Genomic DNA, 15,348 nt, shown 5'->3' on the forward strand with positions numbered 1-15,348 from the left:
CTGAAATTCTAAACAGTGAAGGGGTAAGATTTTGCTGCTAGTCGAGATCGTTAGTTTGGGTCAAATGAATTTGATCTTATTTAATTTGAATATATACATTTTGTGCTATTCCGCTTCTCTCTCTACTTCTCTTTTCTTTGTCACACGGATAAATGAAAAGATGTATCGGAATGCACGTGCGCATCTTGTCAGTATGTCTATGTTGTGCTCGTTATTCAAAGATTTCAAAGGGAGTATCACACGATTATTATTATACCGAAATGCTTCCGATAATTATCGAAAATTGATAATTGTAAAAAAAAAAATCCATCGATGAAACAGTCCGATTTTGACCAAAGTTACCAATTTTTCACAGTCTAAGATCATAAAGTGCATTTGAGAAGTTTTATCACCACTCAAACAAATGTGTACGGTGTATAAAATCAACAGTAGGTTCTTTGACATGACAGGGGCGCGTTCGAAATGAATGTTTCAATTTAGAGCTCAATTGAACTATTATACTTGATGTTTGCATTTTAAGCTTTAATCCAAGCCATAATCATCACAAAAAGAAAGGCCAGGCATAGGAAATATACAGTAGGTTCTTTGACATGACAGGGGCGCGTTCGAAATGAATGTTTCTGTTTAGAGGTCAACTAAACCATTATACTTGATTTTTGCATTTTAAACTTTAATGCGAGCCATTATCAACACACAAATAATAATACCATGCATATAAGATATACAGTAGGTTCTTTGACATGACAGGGGCGTGTTCGAAATGAATGTTTCTGTTTAGAGCACAATTAAGGCAGGATACATGACTTTCGCAGTTAAAACTATTATATATAAAATACTTTTATAAAATAAACATTAGGTTCTATACAGTGCAATGTGTGTTGGAATGTACTAGAAACATGCATGACATCACGTGGTTTAAGAAGAAATAAACAGATGAAGCGTTATAAGATATCGAATGACATGGGCTAACAACGTATAACTAATAAGTGATTTCGATCGCTCTCTTTTTGTTTTCCCTCTTTCGAAAGACACACTATTCAGTGATTGTAAACGAATATCACGTTGAATGAATGTCATAACGTTTTGAATTCATCTTTTTGAAGGGATGAAAGATGCTTTGATTACAGGACGGAATTCCCTCGGTCTGGGAAGCAGCATGCCTGATGCGCGTACAGAAGGAACGCCCAACAATGAAGGTACACATAATAGTTTATGAACTTTACTGTTTCTGCATGATTATTGAAACTTAGTTACTGCATGTCTGACACAAGGTTGGCTTTTCTGAGCAGTCCGATAATGTTCTTAGCATTGGTTTGAGGGGATTTATGAAGAAAGAAATAAAACTCTTAACCAGATTTTGACTCATCGGCTGTCACAGACAAAGTGTGTAAACGCATCACTACGCATCAGTTCAATGCACCCATCTGATCAAAAAGAGAAAAATAATAAAAAATAAACTAGTTAATGGGAACGGGACATGTTAAAAATATTATTTAATAACTAATGTGCCTGTGTGAGCCGGCAAGGAGAAATATAAACCCAGGATTTTATTTTATAGACGACGGGAAAAGGAAACAAGACACCAAAATAACAGGACACAGTTGCAATCGAGTAAAAGCTGAAAACACAATTCATTTTTATGACTGCTTCTCGACCAACGAAAAGAAACAAGGAATAAGTATTCTTTATGAACATTCTTCCATTTTTTTTCTTCTGTTTCTTCGAACATCTTACTTTATATTATTCTGAAAGACAACAACGCATGAAAATGAACCTTTTCGAACACGCACATTCAATCTAGTCTTTTATTGTTGATAAAAAGTTATTCAAAATCTTAAATGTTCATAGTTTGTCTTGTGTTAAATGGCGTTTCTATTTCATGCTTTTTATATTGTAATACACGAAACAAACTATAATTCCTCCTTCGGTGAGACCGCCAATTCCATCGCCTTGTTCAAATCGTCTTCCACACAAACATGACCTTCGACCCAGCCACGGGCAATCAAAACACTCAGGACTAAATAACTTAGGTTGTTTTCGCATCGGATTTTCAAATGCAACTGACATTTTTGTAGCACGTGAACGGAGTTTTATTATTTTCTTTATGAATTCTACCAGGGTTCTTTCTAGAATCTAGTATTTATAGGATAAACAACCATAAGAAAAGTTGCGCTACGGAACCAACTGGATTCGAACTCTGCATGCCCAGTTCATCAGTTTTTGTCGTCACCCACTTCTCCGCTATTAATTTTACTCGCAGATAGATTACAAATTATTTCTTTCGTTTCACAGTTTGTTTTGTTTTGAGAAAAATAAAAGATATTTACCTTCCATTATCAATTTCGAGATGGCTTTGAGATAACGTAATTTCGTATTTTCTTTTGGACAATGGAACAAAGAAGATCACTGATCTGAAGATGTGTTCGTGCGTTCTTAGGAATCAAACAGTGCGACAAATGTTTTCAGTGTTTGCACAAAAAAAAGAAAAATGTTTATCGATACGTTTTTGCATTATCAACGCTTTATATCAGAAAAAAATGATAAAACAAACGTTGACCTATTCTTTAGTGCTCGATTGCGAATTTAAAAGCTAAAATACAAATATTTATTTAAAAACTATACATGCATATTCTAAAGACGAACCAGCAGTTTCATTGTATTGAACCAGCCATCTGTGGCTGATATGAAGTCAATACAAATCATCAACGTTTACCCCTCCCTCCCTTTTGTAAATAGACTCTCTTAGCGTTGTTTACTAAGGACTAACTTTACAACAGGGATTTTGAGCAAAGACACCGCCCGTTAACGGTGTTTATTTCTGTTTATTTTTCCATTTTGTTTTGCTCTTTTTACCGACGCTGATGATTTGTATTGAATTAACATCAGCCACAGATAGCAGGTTCAATACAATGAAACTGCTGGTCTATCTTTGGAATGTTTATGTATAGTTTTCAAATATATATACATGCATATATTTATTATTGTGCCATATTGATTATAATATATATATATATATATATATATATATATATATATATATATATATATATATATATATATATATATATATATATATATATATATATATATATATATATATATATATATATATATATATATATATATATATACGGCATAATCACGTTGACACACCGGTTCTCGCCAGATCACCGAAGTTAAGCAACGTTGAGCCTGGCTAGTACCAGATGGGTGACCATTTGGGAATTCTAGGCGCTGTATGTGCTCTCCACTTATCTCGGCATTGTTTCCAGTCGTCTTGTACCTCAACTTGCCACTGGTATGCAACAATGTTGACTCAGGAGAGGCGTGGTTGGTGATTGCGCAACTCTTGCCACACAAATTTCACGTGCAGGCACCCTTACAGTGGGTATCCATAGTCTGTCAAGACTGAAGGAAGCCTTTATATATATATATTATTGTGCCATATTTATTATAATATGGCACAATCATATTGACACACTGGTTCTCACCAGATCACCAAAGTTAAACAGCAATGATCCTGGCCAGTACTAGATGGGCTAGGTGCTGTATGTAATGTTCCGAATGGTATAAATTTCAAGGTTGGTATCCAGACATGCATTAATTCACTGGGAGAGATGCATCCCCAGTCTTCATTAAGACATGCATCTAGAAGAAGGAAACTGATGCAAACACCGGTGGTCTACTGTATACTCTGTGCCAGTCATCTGCACCGACAAAGGTTAGCAGTAATACTAAAAAGTGTGGATGGATCTACAGAAAGCCTTCACCACTATAAACAAATAATCTCTGTTGATAAAGATGGGAGCCTTTACTGAAATTCTAAGAGACTTGTTGTGTTAATAACCTGTTTTTTTCTTTTTTTTTTCTTTTTGTTGGAACTTTGACTGACACCAGAAGACACCAGAAATGTTAAAGTTGGAGTTATCGAACTTGGTGGCCTTCTTCTATGTATTAAATTATGTTCCTTGTCTCGAGTGGATATTCAATATGGTCTCCGGCCAACAGTAACATATGTTTATCGTACTGGGAAGTAGGTGAACTAACACTCGCATCGCATGCAAAAGAGTAGAAATTAGACATTGTGTTTTACTTTCGCTTCCCTTAGATTATCCTTTAGTCCTCACATTCCATGAGCAATGTTTCTGACAAAGGGGGAGGAATTGATGTTTCTACATTAGAATCAATCTTATCTTTGGCTAGTTTTTGGCCTTGAATAGTGTTTTTTTTAGCTCCTTACATCAAGTGGCTTCATGCTTTGTCTGTAGCGATTTCCATAAAAAAATAAGGGGTTGTGCAGCAAGGTGTTTGTTAATATTACATTTCTGCACATTAGTACAATGAGACAAGGAGGGGATACAAGTAGTTCAAGGAAAGAGTTATTGGGGGTGGAAGTTTTCGGACATCTGAAATTCTAAACAGTGAAGGGGTGAGATTTTGCTGCTAGTCGAGGTCGTTAGTTTGGGTCAAATGAATTTGATCTTATTTAATTTGAATATATACATTTTGTGCTATTCCGCTTCTCTCTCTACTTCTCTCTTCTTCGTCACACGGATAAATGAAAAGATGTATCGGAATGCACGTGCGCGTCTTGTCAGTATGCTAATGTTGCGCTCGTTATTCAAAGATTTCAAAGAGAGTCTCCCACGATTATTTTGTGCCGATGGATAGAATTGGTATAATTGGAAAAAAAAGAACACCGAAACAGTTGCACTGATCTATAGAAAAAGCGAAAAGAAAATAATTAAAGTGGATTTTCTTTAGAAATATCTTTTTCGGAATTTTCAAAACATTTTCTGGTGCTGAAAAGTTGCCCACGGTTAAAAGAGTTACATTTTCAGAACATTTTAGCAATAAATGAGGGTGGGCGCATGCGTATACTGCTATTGCATCATCATCGTCATTAGCAGCATCAAAAGTATCATCAGCATCAGCAGCTATATCTTCATCATCAGCATCATCATTAACATCAGCAACAGTATCATCATCAGCAGTACCTTCATATTCATCATCAGCAGCAGTATCATATTCATCATCATCAACAGCAGTATGTTCATTTTCATCTTCATCATCATCATCAGCAGCAGCAGTATCTTTATCTTCGTCATCATCAGCAGCATTGGCAGCAGCATCGGCAGCAACATGTTCATCATCAATATCTTCATCTTTATCATCAGCAGCAGTATCATCATCATTTCCATCATCATCATCATCATCAGCAGCAGTATCATCATCAGCAGCAGCAGTATCTTTATCTTCGTCATTGGCAGCAGCATTGGCAGCAGCATGTTCATCATCAGTATCTTCATCTTTATCATCAGCAGCAGCACCATCATCTTCATCAGCAGCAACAATATCTTCAGCATCAGCAGCAGCAACAAGATGGTGATGGTAGCTCAATAGTTAACAATACGTGCTAATAATCTGGATGTGCCAATTTCGTACCCAGTTCATTCCCCCAAAATACAAAATACTTTCACTTAGAACTGTTGGCAGCATTCACGTGGTCTCTCCTGTAAATTCCTGATATACTTTTGGAAAGAATTCTGAGGAAATGAATGATGCCTCGCAAACAATCAATGATGATAACGATGATGATGATCATCATCAAGTAGGTGATGGTGACCAAGCGATTAACAACATGTATTGACAACCTGGGTGACCTACATTCGAATCTAATTCATTCTGCAAAAATGCTTTCACTTAGGGATGTTGGCAACCTTCACGTGGTCCCACCCATAAGTACCCGGTATCTTTCTACAAAGAATTCTAACTAGAAAGATATCAAAGAAATGAATGTTAACAATATAATCATCTGATTCATATGAAATGGATTAATGATGTTTATCATCAATAACAACAACAACAACAATAAAAATCATCATCATCAACAACAACAACAATAAAAATCATCATCATCAGCAACAACAATAAAAATCATCATCAACGACAACAATAAAAATCATCATCAACGACAACAACAATACAACTCATCATCTACAACAACAATAAAAATCATCATCATCAACAGCAGCAGCAGCAGCAGTAGGTTTAAACTTGTTATCACTGTCATCTCTATCTTTATATCTGGTGCTGTGAGATTCTGCCTGCTGTCTGAAGATATCGGTTGAATTAAATGTGCCAAGCATCGATGCTATTTCTTTTTGCCTTTCCCTTTTCAAACATCAATCATGTTCTGCAAATGAACAAAACCAAACCAAACTCCATGAATAATATTTGTAGTAAAGACTGAGCCTATCAACATCACGTCTGTGAGAGAGAGAGAGGTTTCACTAAAGTATGGGACCAATCAAATTATAGATAAAAGACTATAAAGATACAAAGAATTTGAATCATAAAAACTGAATTTGGTATTAAATTATTCAGAAAAATTAACATTTATGCTGATGACACCACCTTCTATTCTGGTATCACTTCCAGCCCATTTTTCTCGAATCAGTTGAAATATGCAGTTGATCTAGAAGTTGATAGGGCTCTGTAATGGATTGGGGTAAGAAATGGTTTGTTTCATTTAATCCTGTTAAGACTCAGCCATCGTCCTTCAATCGTAGATGTGTCTCTTTTCTTCCTGAGATTCTTACGGATGGCTTCATTTCTCATCAAATCATTCTTGGAGTCCATATATTAAATCCATTGCTTTTTCTGCTTCTTGTAAAATCGGTTCTCTCTATCACCCCAAACAGTTTCTCACAGCTGAGTCTATTTTCTATCTTTACAAATCTACTATCAAACCATGTATGGAATACTTTTGTCATATTTGGGTTGATGAAGCTGTGTCCCATTTCAAGCTTCTTGATAAATTGCAGAAACGTATCTGTAATTTGATTGGCACACCACATTTTCTACTTCAGACGTGATGTTGCTAGTTTCAGTTTTTTTCTACGATTACTATTATGAAATGTGTTCTTCAGAATTGTCTGATCTATTCTCTGCTTCCTTTGTTCCAGCTCATTTGACTCGTTGGTCTAGTGGTCTCCATCCATGTACTGTTTCGACACCTAATTGTAATACAGCTTCCTGTTCCAATAACTTCTTTCCAGGGATTGTAAAGCTGTGGAACTCTTTTCCTGCTCACTGTTTTCCTTTTACCTAGCACCTTAGTTTTTTAAAGTCTAAGGTTAACAGGCATCTCCTGTCTTTGCGATAATCAATTTTTATTCTTGTTAGCTCCTTACATCAAGTGGCTTCATACCTAGTCTCAAGCCATTTCCATAAAATAAAATCATCCAAAAAGAGTTGATATGCCATAAAACAAAACAACCAAAACAACTCTATATATAAAGTTAGATATGTTTGTATGTTTGCGTATTTATATGCACAGGATTCACTCCTAAACTAATTAACCCATTCCCATGAATCGGTAACAGTTTTTAGTCGTAAGAGATCCAAGTGTGAACTATGTTTAATTTGATTTAGTTTCATGCAAAGGAAGTAAACAGAGGATGGAAGGATTTCATGAAAAATTCAGATATTTGTGAAACTTTAACAATAAGTGTTTTACACCTCAAATGATAAATATTCCTAAAATTTGAATTTCTTTGACGTATTTCTTTAAAGGCTAAGAGAGTAAACCTCGACAAAAAATCCGTTTTGGCATCCTGAGAGGTGGATGGTAAAGCACTGCAACACCTTTCCGGCAACTCTTGCAGCTGCGTTGGCTCCAACCAGTTTAGCTTACCTTTTTAGTCGGACTTTGTCTGCAACGCTAAGAGGGGGGACCCCGGTAACTGCGCAACCCTAGGTTTTCTTATCACTCGTCCAGGCTTGCATCCGGAGAGCCAATTCCATCTTCAAACTGTATAGCAACAGCAGATATATCTATATGGTTCGGAAGAACACTGTTCTGCTGGGCTGCTTCTTGGCCGACTACAGTATTGTAGCCTTCAAATCTAATGTAAACAAATTCTTGTTGAACCGTTTCCTTTTAATAATCGAATTGTACCCAACTTACACCATTAACGATTATTACACTACCACCTTACATTCATTAACCCTTATCCTCGAGTGGCCTTCGGGCCTTGATGAGTTGTGACTCACTTGTTAAAAAAAAAAAAAGATGCTGCAGTGCACCAGACTAGATGCAGAATACCATTGTCTTAGACAGAAGGTTGCCATCAAAGTGATAATGGATGAAAGCTGGGTCCACTATTTCACCTGAGAGCCAAATTGGCCGTCAGTTGAGTGGACAGCAGCAGAGGAAACCCGTCCAAATCATGACTTTTAGAACGCCCCTCCCCCTTTGTATATATAACGATGTACGTTCAGAAAATTTCATATTGGGGCAAATAATTTATCTCTGGTCTGCTCGTCTGTTTCTGTTGTCGAATGCTTCTGGCAAATAGAAACCTCAACACATAGACAATACGACAAAGAACACCAAAAAATAAATAAGTAAATGAATAAATAAAAAACTAAATTAAAGACCGACTTGAAAGTAGATTTAGATTAAACATGTGATAAACTAATTACTGAGAGCCATCCGGAGAGCCAATTCCATCTTCGAACGGTATAGCAACATCAGATGCTGCAGTGCACCAAACTAGCTGCAGAATGCAACTGTTTTATTAGACTTTTAAGGAGAATTGAAAATTAAAATACACGAGACACTCATTAAATTTGATCCAAAGACATGAGACACTTGTTAAGCGAGATTTTTTTTTCTTTTTACCAATAAATCACCCATTATTAAGACCCGGGTGTCACTTGAGGATTAGGTTAAAAATGATCGCTGGTTAGATATTAACCGCCATGATGAGAGGATTCGAAACAGCCGATAGAATATACAAGGAATTACTTAAGAGGACTTGATTTTCATATAGGACGGCTTAACCAGTATTTGTTTACATTAGACTTGAAGACGACCATGATGTAGTTGGTTGTGAAACAGACTGCTTATAACTTGTTAAACAGACTTTTTTACTTCAGTTTCCATAAAAGAAGGAACAATTAATTCTTTTCACAATGCAAACAACTAACTATTTTATATGGAATTTAACAATAGCGAAATTCTAAAATTCCAATTCTAAATCTATTTCTGAACCTTGGGTGTATCAAAACCAAAGCAAAATATGATGAAAGTAAAAATAAAATAGATAAACCCCATAATTTATTATACCATACCTGTTCACATCTTCTATCATTATATGTGATCAGTTTTCTATAATAGTCAACCATATAGGAGCCTATTCGTGACCAGACACACACACAGACGTTCAGCTTTATATTATAGATATATTCAAGCACATCTGATTGAACACGACAGAGTTATTCTTTTTTTACGATTTTTTTTTAATATGTTTTCAATGTGCCGAGCGGTCTTTTTTATTTCAGCGGGCATGTTGTATATTATGGCGCCCAAAATTTGTTGTTCAGCCATAGTCTTCTCAAGCGCTTTCTATCGGTGCATCCGATCATCGTCAGGAGCGATAGTTTTGTTGTCGTTTTCTTTTTCTTTGAGGCTTGGAGCATTTATAGTTATTTTTTAATTTTATTTTTATTTATTTATTTATTATCGGTTATAAAGGTGGGTGCAGGAAAGTTAGGGGCAAATTATTTTATTTTTTAATTTCAATCTTCTTATTTTATATTTTATTTATTTAGTTTCTTGTTAGTTAATGAATACAATTAGCATACTTGTCCCGGCGTTTGAGAAGAATATGGCTGAACAACAACTTTTGGGCGCCATAATATATAACATGTCAGCTGAAATAAAAAAGACTGCTTCGCGAATTGAATGATGTAAAAAAAAAAAACCGGAAAAAATAACTCTGTCGTGTTCAATCAGACGTGCTTGAATAATGACTTGCTACCAAAATATACAAATATATATATATATAGCGCATAAGCCTGAAGAGTCCTAGAGTGGATGAAACGCGGAATATACAGTGTAGCTTAATCGCCATATATATTTTATAAATTACTAACTAGCTCTACCTGCGTATTGAGCACTTTTGAAGTAAATACTTAAAGTTTACGCATGAATCTATACTTTCGTATATTAATTTTATGTGAGTAAATTAAGTAGTTATATATATATATATATATATATATATATATATTTCTTTGGAAATATATTTTATTCACTTATATTTCCTTTTTATGCATACCAATCCTTATTTAAGAAGCTCAATGTAATTACAGAGCCTATAATGAATGAATGACAAAAGTCTATATTCCAAATTTCATGATGTTGACCATCTTACAACTTATTCCTTTAATTCAGTTGACATTTACACTTCTTGACAGTATCTGTTTCGTGGAACACAAAATCATTTACTTAATTATTAGATCAATCAATGAATTTATTTTACCCTTAACTCATCAGAAGAAGTAGCCATTATCAATCCAACAAAAAGGCATGATTAAAAAATAGAGAAATTGGAAGAGAAGCTGCAATTACCTAATTATATGCTTACATTACGCCATTTTGAACTTCAGAAAATAAATCACTAAAACCCACATATTCATATTAACAAATATTCTAGTTAGTAATTAATAAATTTATATCTTAATTAGTAAAATTTATATATATATATATATTTATTGCATATATATATATATATATTTATTGCATATATATAGCATGGGTGCCCGGCGTTGCCCGGGTGTTTGGAGGTGTATGCTGAGCAAAAAAACAAAAAACAAAAAAAAAAGGTCAACTTTTGAAACTTTGACCCCTATTATGACCCCTTAAAATTTATTGTTTTGGGCTCAAATTATATTATTAAGTTAGATTCATGACCAATGAACCTGTATCTAAAATTTCAAGTGCGTAGAGCAAAAATTGTCGGAGGAGTTTGGTAGAGTTCTCAAAGGTCAAATCGTTGAACTTTGACCCCTTAATCGCCAAATTTCTGGCCAAAAACCGATTGCAAAGATTTTCCCAAATCTCAGTACCTGTATATCAAATTTCGAGTCTGTAGACTGAAAATTGACAGAGTTATTGTGTAGGGAAATGCACACACACACGTTAACTTTTATATATATATATATATATATATATATATATATATATATATAGACACACACATACACACATATATATACATATATATATATATATGTTTATATATATATATATATATAAAACATATATATATATATATGTTTTATATATATATATATAAAACATATAAATTTCTGCAAACTATATATATATATATATATATATTCTTCTTCTTGCTCGTCCGTCGAAGTCGACGATGACCAAGGTATCAATCAGTTCGGCGTCAGGGGTTTGTGGGTCCTGAGATGGCTGATGAGGCCAATCCGTGCTCGGCAGACTCTCCCACACTCTGGACGCGTGAAGGCGGTATCGGCAGGCTGTGAACCGGCAGCTCTCTCCTTCCTCCTCTTGCGCTTCTGCTGGTCGTGTGTCATGCTTTGATTCTCTGCCCTGTCGGCTCCTAGGCTGATGATGCAACGCCAGGCCGAACGTTCAGCAGTATATATATATATATATATATACACACACACACACACACACAATATCAAATTCTGTAAACTGGGATATGGTGTTTTTTCTACCTTTTTGTTTTAATTCTGTTGCAGTTCTAATGTGGTTGATGATCATTTGTAGCTCATGTAGGTTGGTTTCTACATTCGAGGGTTTTCCTTAAGATTTCAGCTGTTTTCAGCATTAATGTCCATTGCATTGTCTCAGTCTTCCTCGCGATTCCAATTTCTTCTAGTCTCTGTTTCCAAGCTTTTCGGAATGGAATAGATAGGAGCACTTGGGTAAGTAGACATAGAGCTGTTGAGGCAGCAGGATCAGTCGTCATTAGAAGGTCAAATAAAACATAAGGTTGAGCAACAAGCAAGGAAGAGTTAGGATAACTAAAAAGAATTGCTCAGAGATAGATTGTGTTGAAGTCAATTTCTAAAAGTCGTCCAACACATGTCAGCATGTGATACAGTTGTTAAGCTGAACGTGATGATGATGAAAATGATGATGAAGATAAAGATAAAAATGATGATGAAGAAGAAAATGAAGATGATGATAATGATGAAGATAAAGATGATGATGATGCAAATGATGATGATGGAAAAGAAAATGAAAATGATGAAGATGATGATAATGATGAAGATGGCGGCGATAATGATGAAGATGATAATGATGAAAACAATGAAGAAGGAAATGAAAATGATAACGATGAACATGATAATAATGATGTAAATGATGATGATGACGATGATGACTACCCTCATCTTACTTATGTCAGTTCAAACATTGTTCACCTCATTTCGTCTGCTGCTGCAACACATGCGACTCAAAATAATTCTGCGTACACTTCAATAATCATAAAAAAAAAACAATACGTGATCACTATAAATAGCTCGCACTTGCTAGACATTTTCATTGTGGAATCAGAGTTTAAAAAAAATTGAAATCCACTCGCATACTCTTCGTTCTATTTACAATACAACCATAGAAATTCTTAAGTAAATATATCCTTCAAGTAAGTACACATATTGAGCGACTTGATAAAAACTCTGAAAAAATTTTAGTTACGTTTCTGAATTTTTATTTTGAGATTAGCATTGATTATTTGTATTATTTGGATTCTTCGGACTTGAATGAGATTTTCACAACGTTTCGGTCGATGTAGCCTCCTACTTTCTTCAGGTGCATTTTGTCGAACTCGGGAATCTCAAGTTGTAGGTTGTATCTCAGTGTGGGCGACCAAAAAGTATAACTGCGAGTTACTTAGTGCTGTAATGGTGTAGATTGGGTAGAATTTGGATGATTTAGCAAGAACTTGTTTGCATTGGACTTGAAGGCTACCATATTGTAATCAGCCAGGAAGCAGGTTTGTGAAACACTGTTCCAAAGGCGGGTAGTTCTGGGAAAGAAGCTTTTTTCATGGAATCTGCGTTTAGATTTAAGCACAGAAAGTGGGGGAAATTGCAGCTAACTTGTAATAAAATTCACAATTCCATCTGCAATGATGATAAAAATGATGATGATAAAGAAGATGATGATGATGAAGAAAATGAAATGTTGATAATGATGAAGTGGGTTTAGATCAAATGTAATAAACTAATTCCTGAGAGCCATCCGGAGAGCCAATTCCAGCTTCGAACTGTAAGTGAGATGAAGGTAGTCTTCATCATCATCATCATCATTTTTATTTTCTTCTTCATCATCATTTGCATGGGAGAGCCAATTCCAGCTTCGAACTGTGAGATGAGGGTAGTCTTCTTCTTCTTCAACATCATCATCATTATTATCATATTCATTGTCATCATTTTATTTTCTTCTTCATCTTCATCATTATCTTCATTTTCTTCTTCATCACCATCATTTGCATCATCTTCACATTCGACAATAAAAACTTCAGTCTATGCCTGAATTGACCACAAACGTTTGAAATTTTAACCTATGTAACTTAAGTCTTAGAGTCTGATTGTGTTGTTCGATACTCTATAGTTAGATTGCAAACTTGGCTAAATTGAAATAAAAAGATTAAGGCAGTCAATCAACATCTATGAAATGTTCACAACTTCTGCTCGTGCGAATACTCTAGATTGTCATTGTATTCACCTGAATTTGGTGTTTAATAATTCTTAATTCCCTTCATCCCCTAGTGGCCATGAAGAAGAGACTCAGTAAATGGAGCAAAAGGTGACTTTGTGACTGGATTCGAGTCTCATGACCGGCAAGAACTGTTACTCTACACTGATGGTTGCGCAAGCATGAAACATTAGTGTCTGTAGGTATAAATAGATAATTATTATTTAATTATATATATATATATATATATATATATATATATATATATATATATATATATCAAGACTAAGGTCATCAGACATCTCCTGTCTTTGCCAATAATCATCTTTCATTCTTGTTAGCTCCTTACATCAAGTGGCTTCATGACTTGTCTGAAGTGATTTCTATATAAAAAAATTGTCTGAGAATTGTTTTGATAGAGGTCATATTTAAGATAACCCAACAAAAATGGGGTGGTGGGAGGTTAAAGGTAAATGTGAACTCCATTCAGGATCATACCTTGTACTACTGAGACGATCACCACAGTATACCGTCATTTTATTGAACGACAATAAAACAAAGATTGTTAGATATTGATCTATGGTTCCTCCTTGCCAAACTTTCACAAAAAACATTCGACCAGCTATAACCATTCTCTATATGTGCCTAAATCTAAACGCAGATTCCATGAACAAAGTTTCTTTCCCAAAACTGCCTGCTTGTTAAATACTTTTCCGCTGGCCTGGTTCCTGGTTGAATACAACATGGTTACCTTCAAGTTCAATGTAAACAAGTTCTTGTTGGGCCGTCACCATAAATAATCAAATTCTACACAATTTACACTATTAATGATTACTACACTATCACCTGGCATTCATTAACCTTTATCCTTGAGTAGCCTTCGGGCCTTGATAAATAGTGAAAAAAAATAAGTAAAGAACAAGTAAAAAACAAACAAACAAAAAACATTAATTTTAAACAATTCGGAGCATATGATTAATTATAAGCAATTTTCGTTGATTAGAAAAGAGGGGTTTTCTTGTTTAAATGATTCGGAAAATTTGGAGATGGGTGTGGGGAGCCATGAAACTCATCGAACCAGCTCTGTTGTCGCATCTGGAAATATTAATGGGCCGAGGTCATTATTGTGAGTGATCATGTTAATGAGATCAATTAATCGATCTGATCATATTGAAATCTTCAAATTAAAAAAAAGGAAAGAAAAGATGAAGTAAATGATGCATTTGTAGCAGCATCTTCTTTCTGTCCTTAGAGATGCGATGTTGAACTAATTAAAAAAAAAATCTATGCAGGTGAAAACGCACTTAAAAATAAAACCAAAAAGATTCTCAAACAAGAAAAAATTGTGTCATTAGCTTCTGTGCAAAAAATAAAAAAGTCTTATAAAATCAATCATAAAATCAGAAAGGTTATAAAATCAATTATAAAATCTAAAAGGTCATAAAATCTAAAAGGTTATACAATCTAAAATGTTATAAAATCGAAAAATTATAAAATCTAAAAAATTATAAAATCTAAGTTTTTTTTAATGGTGTAAATTGGGTAGAATTTCAATTATTTAAGGGGCGGCTCAACAAGAACTTGTTTACATTAGAGTTGAAGGTTACCATTTTGTAATTGGTCGAGAAGCAGGCCAGTGCAACAATGTCCAACAGGCGGGTATTTCTAAGAAAGAAGCTTTGTTCATATAATCTGTGTTTAGATTTAAGCACAGAGAGAGTGGGAGGGATTGTTGATAGCAGTTGTAGCTAGTAGAGTGTCTTTTGTGAAAGTTTTGTAAGGGGGTACTATAGATTAGAGCTCAGATGAGCACT

The 15,348-nt window shown here is 34.7% G+C and overlaps 1 protein-coding gene and 1 pseudogene across 2 annotated transcripts in view; one reads left to right on the forward strand and one right to left on the reverse strand.

Moving 5' to 3' along the window:
• LOC145247944 (uncharacterized) overlaps window positions 1-15,348 on the reverse strand; it is a 677,357-nt gene that overhangs the window by 535,647 nt on the left and 126,362 nt on the right. The gene's annotated exons all lie outside the window — the stretch shown is intronic.
• On the forward strand, window positions 3,127-3,243 carry LOC145248387 (5S ribosomal RNA; annotated as a pseudogene).

Source organism: Euprymna scolopes, chromosome 26 (genome assembly GCF_053919585.1).
Source record: "Euprymna scolopes isolate OS-2025 chromosome 26, ASM5391958v1, whole genome shotgun sequence".
Lineage (NCBI taxonomy): Eukaryota > Metazoa > Mollusca > Cephalopoda > Sepiida > Sepiolidae > Euprymna > Euprymna scolopes.